Here is an 8,153-nt window from a genome sequence, read left to right as displayed (position 1 = left end):
TCTATTAACACAGTTGCAAGCAGTATAACGATTGTTTCAAAACTACCCATATTCAATCATTTCCATAAAGCTCATGGAGCCAGTGGCTACACTTTTTTCATGCTTACCACACTATGTGAATGGTACTCTGCAGGTATTAATGTACTGACAGCAACAGAGGCACGCAGTCACAGACTATCAAAGGTGCATGTTAACAGATTCACTTGAAAAGATCTTAGCCCAATTATTCAGTGTAAGTAAATACAGCATGTATTTCACCTCTATACTCTTGTTTAGAGTAGAGACTCTCCGCTGGTTATTTGAACAACATCTCTTTGAGACACAAGCAAACTAACCACAACTGCCTCAGCCCACAGCATACTAGCATTGTGGGAAAACATGTCACCCTATAAGTGAATAAATATCCAGAACCTAAGGCAATACAGCAGCTCTACGATGGAGCCCTCCAATCACGATGTCTCTTGTTGCAAAAGAATTTCAACAGTGCATTCCTCCAAGCTAATTTTCTAATTAAGTTCTATGAGAAAATTAGCTTGAAAACAGGGTTGCATATTTTGCACAACACATCACAATGTTGTGATTCGAACAGATACTTCGGATACTGCAGTCCAACTGAAATAAAAATGCTCATTTTGTACAACCATTATATGTGATCTATGTTAAATGAGGAGTCTTATGTCCTCATTTGGGAATATAAATCAATACCGAAACAGTAATCTCAGATCTAACGTGGGCACTCCCTCAGAGTATAATACCTGTAGGTGTTAGACTTGTTCTTTCTGCTTATAGGTTACATTTACATGTACTCAGTCACAATATTTATTTCAAAACAGCCAGTGGTCTCAGCATTACAAAATGAATAGGAATATATTTTTTAATATGCCCAACCATGCATTATACAGCTGCACACAGAAATTGCAATATGGCCATGTGCAACATGCAAATCACAGAAGCTGCAGTTTTTCGATAAAGGTAAAATGTGTGACAAACAGCATCATAATGAAGTACTGTAGTGCTGCCTACAAATCCTGTTCTCCAGATCTAAGAAGACATATTTGTTTGGTGCAGACCCCAAAAATGTGACATCATGATTTTATTTTTGTCTTAATGCAATGCAGAGCTATTCACTTGTAATTATAAGCAAAATACAGGTACTGGATCAGGACTCTGTCTCAGCAGGTACTCAATATTAAATGGGAATCGGAAAAGAAAAAAAACAGACAGAAAAAAAGACACTTATAACGTGGTATCAAATTGTTATCGACTACTAGATTTGTGGTATCATGACATAGTCCCTAGTCAGAATAATTGTAATACGATGTTTTTTCCCATACTGTGCAGCCATATTCCATTACTTGCTTTCCTCCTAATTAAAAACTCAGGAGGAGGTACCAAGTAAACAGTCATTCCCATGAATGTACAGACATGCATCCAGATAACCAACAATGCAAACAAATAAATGTAAAATATATTTAGATATAAATATATATGCAACGAGTCTGGTAGATAGGAATCAAACAAACGATACTGGATAGTTAAAGTACTGCAATTACACTGAAAGTCAGTCCCACCCAAAAATTCACGTGTGGATGCTTTTACTGTATATCTGACTCAGCCTTCCCATTATATCAATATACCAGAAACACTGTGGGAACACATTTTCTAATATGGCGCAGCAAGACAGACAAACGCCACAACAGCAAAGTCAAATATCCTTAATGCTCCAGCATGGTGGCTTACATCCACTACTGAAGCAGCGCACTGACCCGGTTCAGTCAAAACGTGTTTCAACTGTGTGTTACTGTAGCCACTCAGGCAGAGAGAGCAGCCATGTGCTGTCATAGGCAGAGAGCAGCCCTTCACAGGCATATCCCCTCTCCCCGCTAATGGTGGTTGTTGTGAAGCAATATCCAGTGGGAGTCGGTATGCAAGACACCAGTGTGCCATTGAGAATACAGTGAATGATTACTGTTTGCTATCAGCGTACATGCAGTACAGTCACTTCTCTTTTTAGGTCAAAATACAATGTATTTATAATGATGTTACGTTAAAAAACTAATGTAGGTATTACAATACAAATACCTCCATGTGCTTCAAAATGTCTTTAGCTTGAAAAAGACTAACAAAAATACGCTGCAAGAAATACAGCGTAAGCACCATGAAAGGCTACCACGAGAGTAAATTATGAATATAAGCTTACCAGATTGTGAGTGAACTGACCGCAACCATGAACCTGAATCTACCTGAAGTGCTTCAAATTGCAGCTACAGTACAACAAAGGTAACAATGAAGGTAATGGCATGATAGCAGTAATTCTTATTGGTAGTTCTTCTTCCGCATGTTGTGCCACCACTTTCAAACAATTTAAGGCTGCGTAGATACTCTGTCTTTACACTGGCCTAGTCATTAACTTTTAATATGAGATGTTTTCATTTGCTTCAGATGGCCTGTCATCTTTCCTTTGCACTCCATGACATCCATGGAAAAGATGCACAATGGGGTTTCATGACACATCCGGCTTCTTCTGGCAGCGCAAGCAAGACTGCTTTCAGTCAGTGGAAGTCAGTGAATCATACTGAGAGGAGATCCTTCAGGGAGGAGCGTGAGAAACGTGGTAAATAAGCCCAAAACAGACAAGATGGCAAACATACAGCACACACAAAAAAGTCTGATTCAAAAAGATTGTGCTAAATTAGATGCTTTTAAGTTGTTTGGATATTGCATTTTCAGTCGGGTCTTTAAAAAAAAAAAAAAAAAACATTAAGTCTTGGGTTGACAAAATGGTACACTGAGCAACAACCATTATGTATTAACCTTGCATGTCTTCTTTTGTCCTTCAACTTCTCATTCTCCACTGCACACTAAAATTTCCGTAGTCAGTATTTAGAGGCAGTATTAGTAGCAATACCAACATCAATACCAATACTTCCAAAGAACTCATTTAAAGAATTTGTTGAATGAAAGACCTGGCTGGTCAATTAAGTATGGGATTTGTCATATCAATTATCTCAGAGGTGAAAAAGTAGCTTCCAACTCTGCTTTTACAGGTAATAGCTTTTACCTGTATTAAGCAGTTCAGTTCATGCAGATTGGGTTCATGATGTTTAGCAATTCTGTAATTAGTCATAATCACGAATTTAATTAGATTAACCCTTTTCTGTTGTAACTATGCTACCTTATTATAACATTACACTAATGTGAATTAGATAATACTACAGAAATGTTGAATTGTCGTAATATAAAGATCAACAGTCAAGTTGCATCACAATAACAATCAGCACTAGAGCTGCATATTGTAAACAAATTATATTGGGATCATTTTGACAGATATTACGATTGCCATATGATTCATGATTAGTGAAAAAACTATTAAAATCATCAGATTGGGTCTGTACCAAACAAACATGTTTTCTTACATGTGTAGAATAAAATCTGTAGGCCAGGGCATCGCTGCAGCACTTCAGTACTTCTTTATAGTGCTGTTTTGTCACACATTGTACATTTATCAAAAAATTGCACCTTCTGCAATTGCACTTGGCCATATTGTGATTTCAATAACATTTCTATTAATTGTACAGCCATCAGGACTAGACTATTTGTGAGAGCTACATAATTTCAAGATTTCAGTATATATCTAAATAATAAACATATATTTAAGATAATCATAATTCCATTTTGAGAAAAAAATAAATAAATAAATAAACTCCCTTTCTCATTTCTAAAATGAATGTAAAAGGGCACCGGACAAACACTTGAAAATGTATGAGAGTCATCTGTTCAGTCAGCCAAATAGGGTAGGTAGGTTTGCACATATGGAACTGAAATACAAAGAATTTCACCAGTTTTGTGGTATAAAGATTAAATACATGACTTCTCTGAGGGACTTTCTTATGTAATGTTGGGTAATTTTTTAGAATACATTCATATAGATTATTATAGTTCTGTTTTCTTTCAATTTTAAAAAGGCCACTTTCTTATGCACTGGAATGTTTAATGCTAACCCAACTCTTTGCCTGTGGAGAGCTGCTGACAGACATGTCTACTGATGTGCTTCAACAGGAGGGTGTAATGCGTGGGAGGTTAGGATATCCATCCCAGTTCCATCTCCACAGGACAGGCACCTCCATCAACCAGTAGGCAGTAGCAGTTGCTGGTGCAGTGACAACGCCAAGTGTCTTTGCTGGAATGTACAAATGAGTCGGAGATAAAACTTTTTTTTTTAATCCATCTGTGAGAACAACCCCATCCGCGATCGATTAACTAGTGGACTGTGGGAAACACTGCAGAGTGAGACAGCCACCCTGCAGAGAATCTTCATCTTTCAATCAATACCCAAAGTGACCAAAGGTGAGACCTGACCAGTAAGATGTTCAGTTCAGTGTAGAGATGAAACAATATGAACATTTTACATCACGATTATAGTGACCAATATTATCAGTTATCAGTGTTATCGTGGCTCACAATGTTTAAAAAGTATACAACACAATTAATAATTTTCGCCCAGTCGAAATAACAAGCTAATACCTTATGTAAACATATGAAAACCATATAATATGTGCATTCACATTAACTCACTCACAGTCTTCTGTGTGGCATTTCAGCTTATGCAGTCACCCGACGCACAATTTACAAAAAAAAATGAAGAAGACAGTGATAGTATTTGCGTTTGTATTTGTATTTTCAGAGCTCAACAACTGACATTAATACAGAAGAATTCTTTAGTGTTTTCTGTTCAAACACTCTTACAACCAATTCAATGAATGCCGGATTTCAAATGAACAAATTTGTTGGTTGGGTGACAAAACTACGTAACGTGTTATCGTGTGCAAAGGGTGAATGGTGTAGTGTTTTTACAATAGTAGGACACACTGAAAGCTTTAGTTTATTATTATTATTGACAAGATTATAAAAACAAAATACGACCACACCCCTGGCACTGCCTTCCACCATGTCTAAACAAACCCATGTTGCATGCTGTGCCTGCGTCTGGGAGACTGCTGACTTTGGTTGGTATTTAATGTGAGTTTTTCAAAGCGTGGTAATTAAACATGGTTTTAATTATAATCAAAATTTAAAATGGTTATACTAACCTTCTGGAAGTTTACTGTGGTCTATCATTTAACCAGCAACTGTTTCATCACCTAGCTCAGTGAAGCCAAAACTGCATCATGCCAATGCCCCCAAACACTGTGCCTTGATATCCTGTCCATAAATATCATACGCAGTAAAGGTGGCGAGTCAAACCTTGTCAGAGTCTAATGCCAACACTGACTGTGCTTGAGGTAATGCCAAGAATGCAAACTGAGCTCTAGGTTACAGGGAATGAATGGCTTGGAACAGTGGCCTCCTACACCCTACGTAACACAGGAGATACTGTCATAAGCCTCTCAAAACACCTCAGTAATCGGCCACTGGGTTAAAAGCTGGTCGACTGTTCCACACAAAGGTGAATGTGAGCTTCAACAATAGGCTGGTGTTGAGTCCCAGCACCTTGGTATAAGGTTTCAAGGGGGACTAAACAGTGCAATTACACAGCAGTCAGAAAACACCCCAGAAACACACGGGGACATGGTGGCATAGCGGTTACCAAGCCAAACACTAGCCAAACAGCCTTCAGCATTTCAGAACAAATCGGGTCCACCGCCAGCACTCTACCACTGAGGAGTTAACAGTAGTACTCCAGTGACCTCTGACTCAGAGATGGACTCTAATCCCCTCGACTCTTCCGGCTAAACCTCCTGTCCAGTGGGTGTGTCTGCTGGCTTCAGGAATTCTGCTAAGTGCTCCTTTCACTCTCAATGATTTTGCCTGTTAATGGTAGCGATCCAGTGCCACCCCAATAAAAACACCTTCAAATGATCCTTTATAGCCTCTCAAAACTCCTTGCACATCCAAGCTTCAGCGGTTACATCGGATTGGTTGGGGTGTGTGAAAAGAGATGTGGTCTGTGGTAGATAGTGTGAGTCTCTCTGTGTGTTACACCCTTCTGGTGAAGATGTTCTCTGTCGAAAAAAAAAGGAAAAAGGTTGTCGTGACTCCATGTGTTTTAGTGGTAATACATGATTAAATGCATTCCAGTTAGCAGTTACATAGACCTCAGTTTGAAGGCAACTGGCAGTCCAACTAGGAACAAAAAAAAGACATGCAAAAAACATTATTGTCAAAATGCCATCTGTTACTGGTGCATTAACGGCAGCAATATTTCTCCATGTACAGCAGGGGGAAATGTTGGGAAGGGATGGTCCAATGCCTTCACCGTCACTCATTCTTTATTCGCTGGGATCCATCACCACCAAACATAATGTGCTGTCCTGGCCAAAAAAGGTCAAGATCTCAGATTGCACTGCGTTTTAATTATCATACTGGTATCATTTTCTGATTTCAAAGGAGCCATGTTGCCATGTAGGTTTCTTTCTATCTTTGGACATTTCTATTACATAATTTTAGATTACTCTGCATGAATGAGGATGAAATGAGGTTAATTCCCATCCCCACTGATATCACTTTCTAAAGCTTTCTTTTCCTTCTAGTCCTGTGAATCCTAATAAGAAGACATGTACCTATAAAAATATAATATCACATAAAATATGATCAACTTGAGAGTAATGTGACACTTAACTGATTCCTGTAGCTGTAGGCTAATACATTTATTAAAAGAAAGGTGATTATTACATATTATCTTTTCACGAATAGGTACCTGAACTGAAACCCTTTGAATAAAGAGTTTACAGATTGTATGCAGAGTGTAAGAGTCATCTATGCAAGATTACATATAACAATACTGCAAATGGGTTAAACTAGGTGGCTGTTATAATACGTCTGCACGCTGCCCAAGTATAGCCTATCTGTGGGAATCACTGACATCATTTCAAAGTGGATCCTGCACACTGAATAGATCAAAAACTGCTAGCTGCCATTGCTTCCCTGGAGATACTGTCTTCTTAGTGTGATCTAATTAGAGATTAAAAATAACAGCTTTTTTGCTGAATGAGTGTCACTTCACCACGTTAATGACTGACTTTTTTCATTTTTTTTTCATACTAACATTAATGCATGTTATAACTTTGTGTGAAAAATAGGTATCTCTAAGTTTCCAGGCGATGAATGGAAGCCTGCAGAGAAGAATAATGTTTGAGATGGTGACACACTATGGTGACTGTATAAAAAGAAAGCCTGAGGCACTGGGACCCAAATTTTCCCTGCTGTGTGCATGGTGATGCATTCTATAGCGTTTCAATAATGAATGCACACACACACACACACACACACAGAGCATCCCTTCACACTACATAAAAGAAGTTGAGACCTAAATCCTAGCCAACAGCGTATTGCTTTATTATGGTAAGATGAGACATTCACTCATTTTCTAAAATCAGACAGACATACTGTAAGCTTGCTTTCAGGAGTTTGTGTTGAGCAGAGGCATCTGTATCTTGTAAATTGGTACACAGTTCCCTCCAGCATGGACAGTGCCATGATTATAAGCTCACTTCTTCTTTCGAGGGCTACATGGGCCTCAGATAAAGCTGTGATGACTTAGTTTGGGTCACAGAAGTCCAGTCTTTTCCCACTTCTCTCACTCCTAAATAAGACATGGAAAGGCAGAAAGGAAGCCAGGAGGTGCTCTCCGTTCATAACAGCCTAAGCAAAAGGGGAAATCAGTCTTTATTTGCAAGTGAATAGCCTAGAGAGAAAAGGTGATATGTTTTGCCAAGCGCACCAAGCATTTGAATAGCTGAAGGTAACTGGTCAGGGAAAATGTAAATCAAAAAGAAAATAGCCGCAGAGTTTTTCACCATTATCAAGAGGATATTGTAGCTTCAACTATAGACATTTTATTTATTTTTTTAAATCAAAGATAAACTCAGCTATTCATCAACAATAATTATACACATTTCCTGCTAAAAGCATTACTTGAGTGCTTAAGATGTGATCAGTGTGTCAAGTAGTCTCGCCTATTCCTCGTAGATAATTAAAACTTTACAAAAACATTGACAAAGTCTGTAACACCCGGTCATAGGTTCCTTTTGTCCCACAGAGGAAACGCTTCAAAGAGGACAGAAGCCATATAATGCCTAAAGGTTTGCCAATCTAGGGTTACATATCCACAGGGATCCTGCGCTCACAGTGCTGGCCTCTTTTTTTTTTTTTTT

This window comes from Morone saxatilis, unplaced genomic scaffold, assembly GCF_004916995.1.
Source record: "Morone saxatilis isolate NCDOM2014 unplaced genomic scaffold, NCSU_SB_2.0 Contig8, whole genome shotgun sequence".
Lineage (NCBI taxonomy): Eukaryota > Metazoa > Chordata > Actinopteri > Moronidae > Morone > Morone saxatilis.
Note: the sequence above shows the minus strand (reverse complement) of the source record.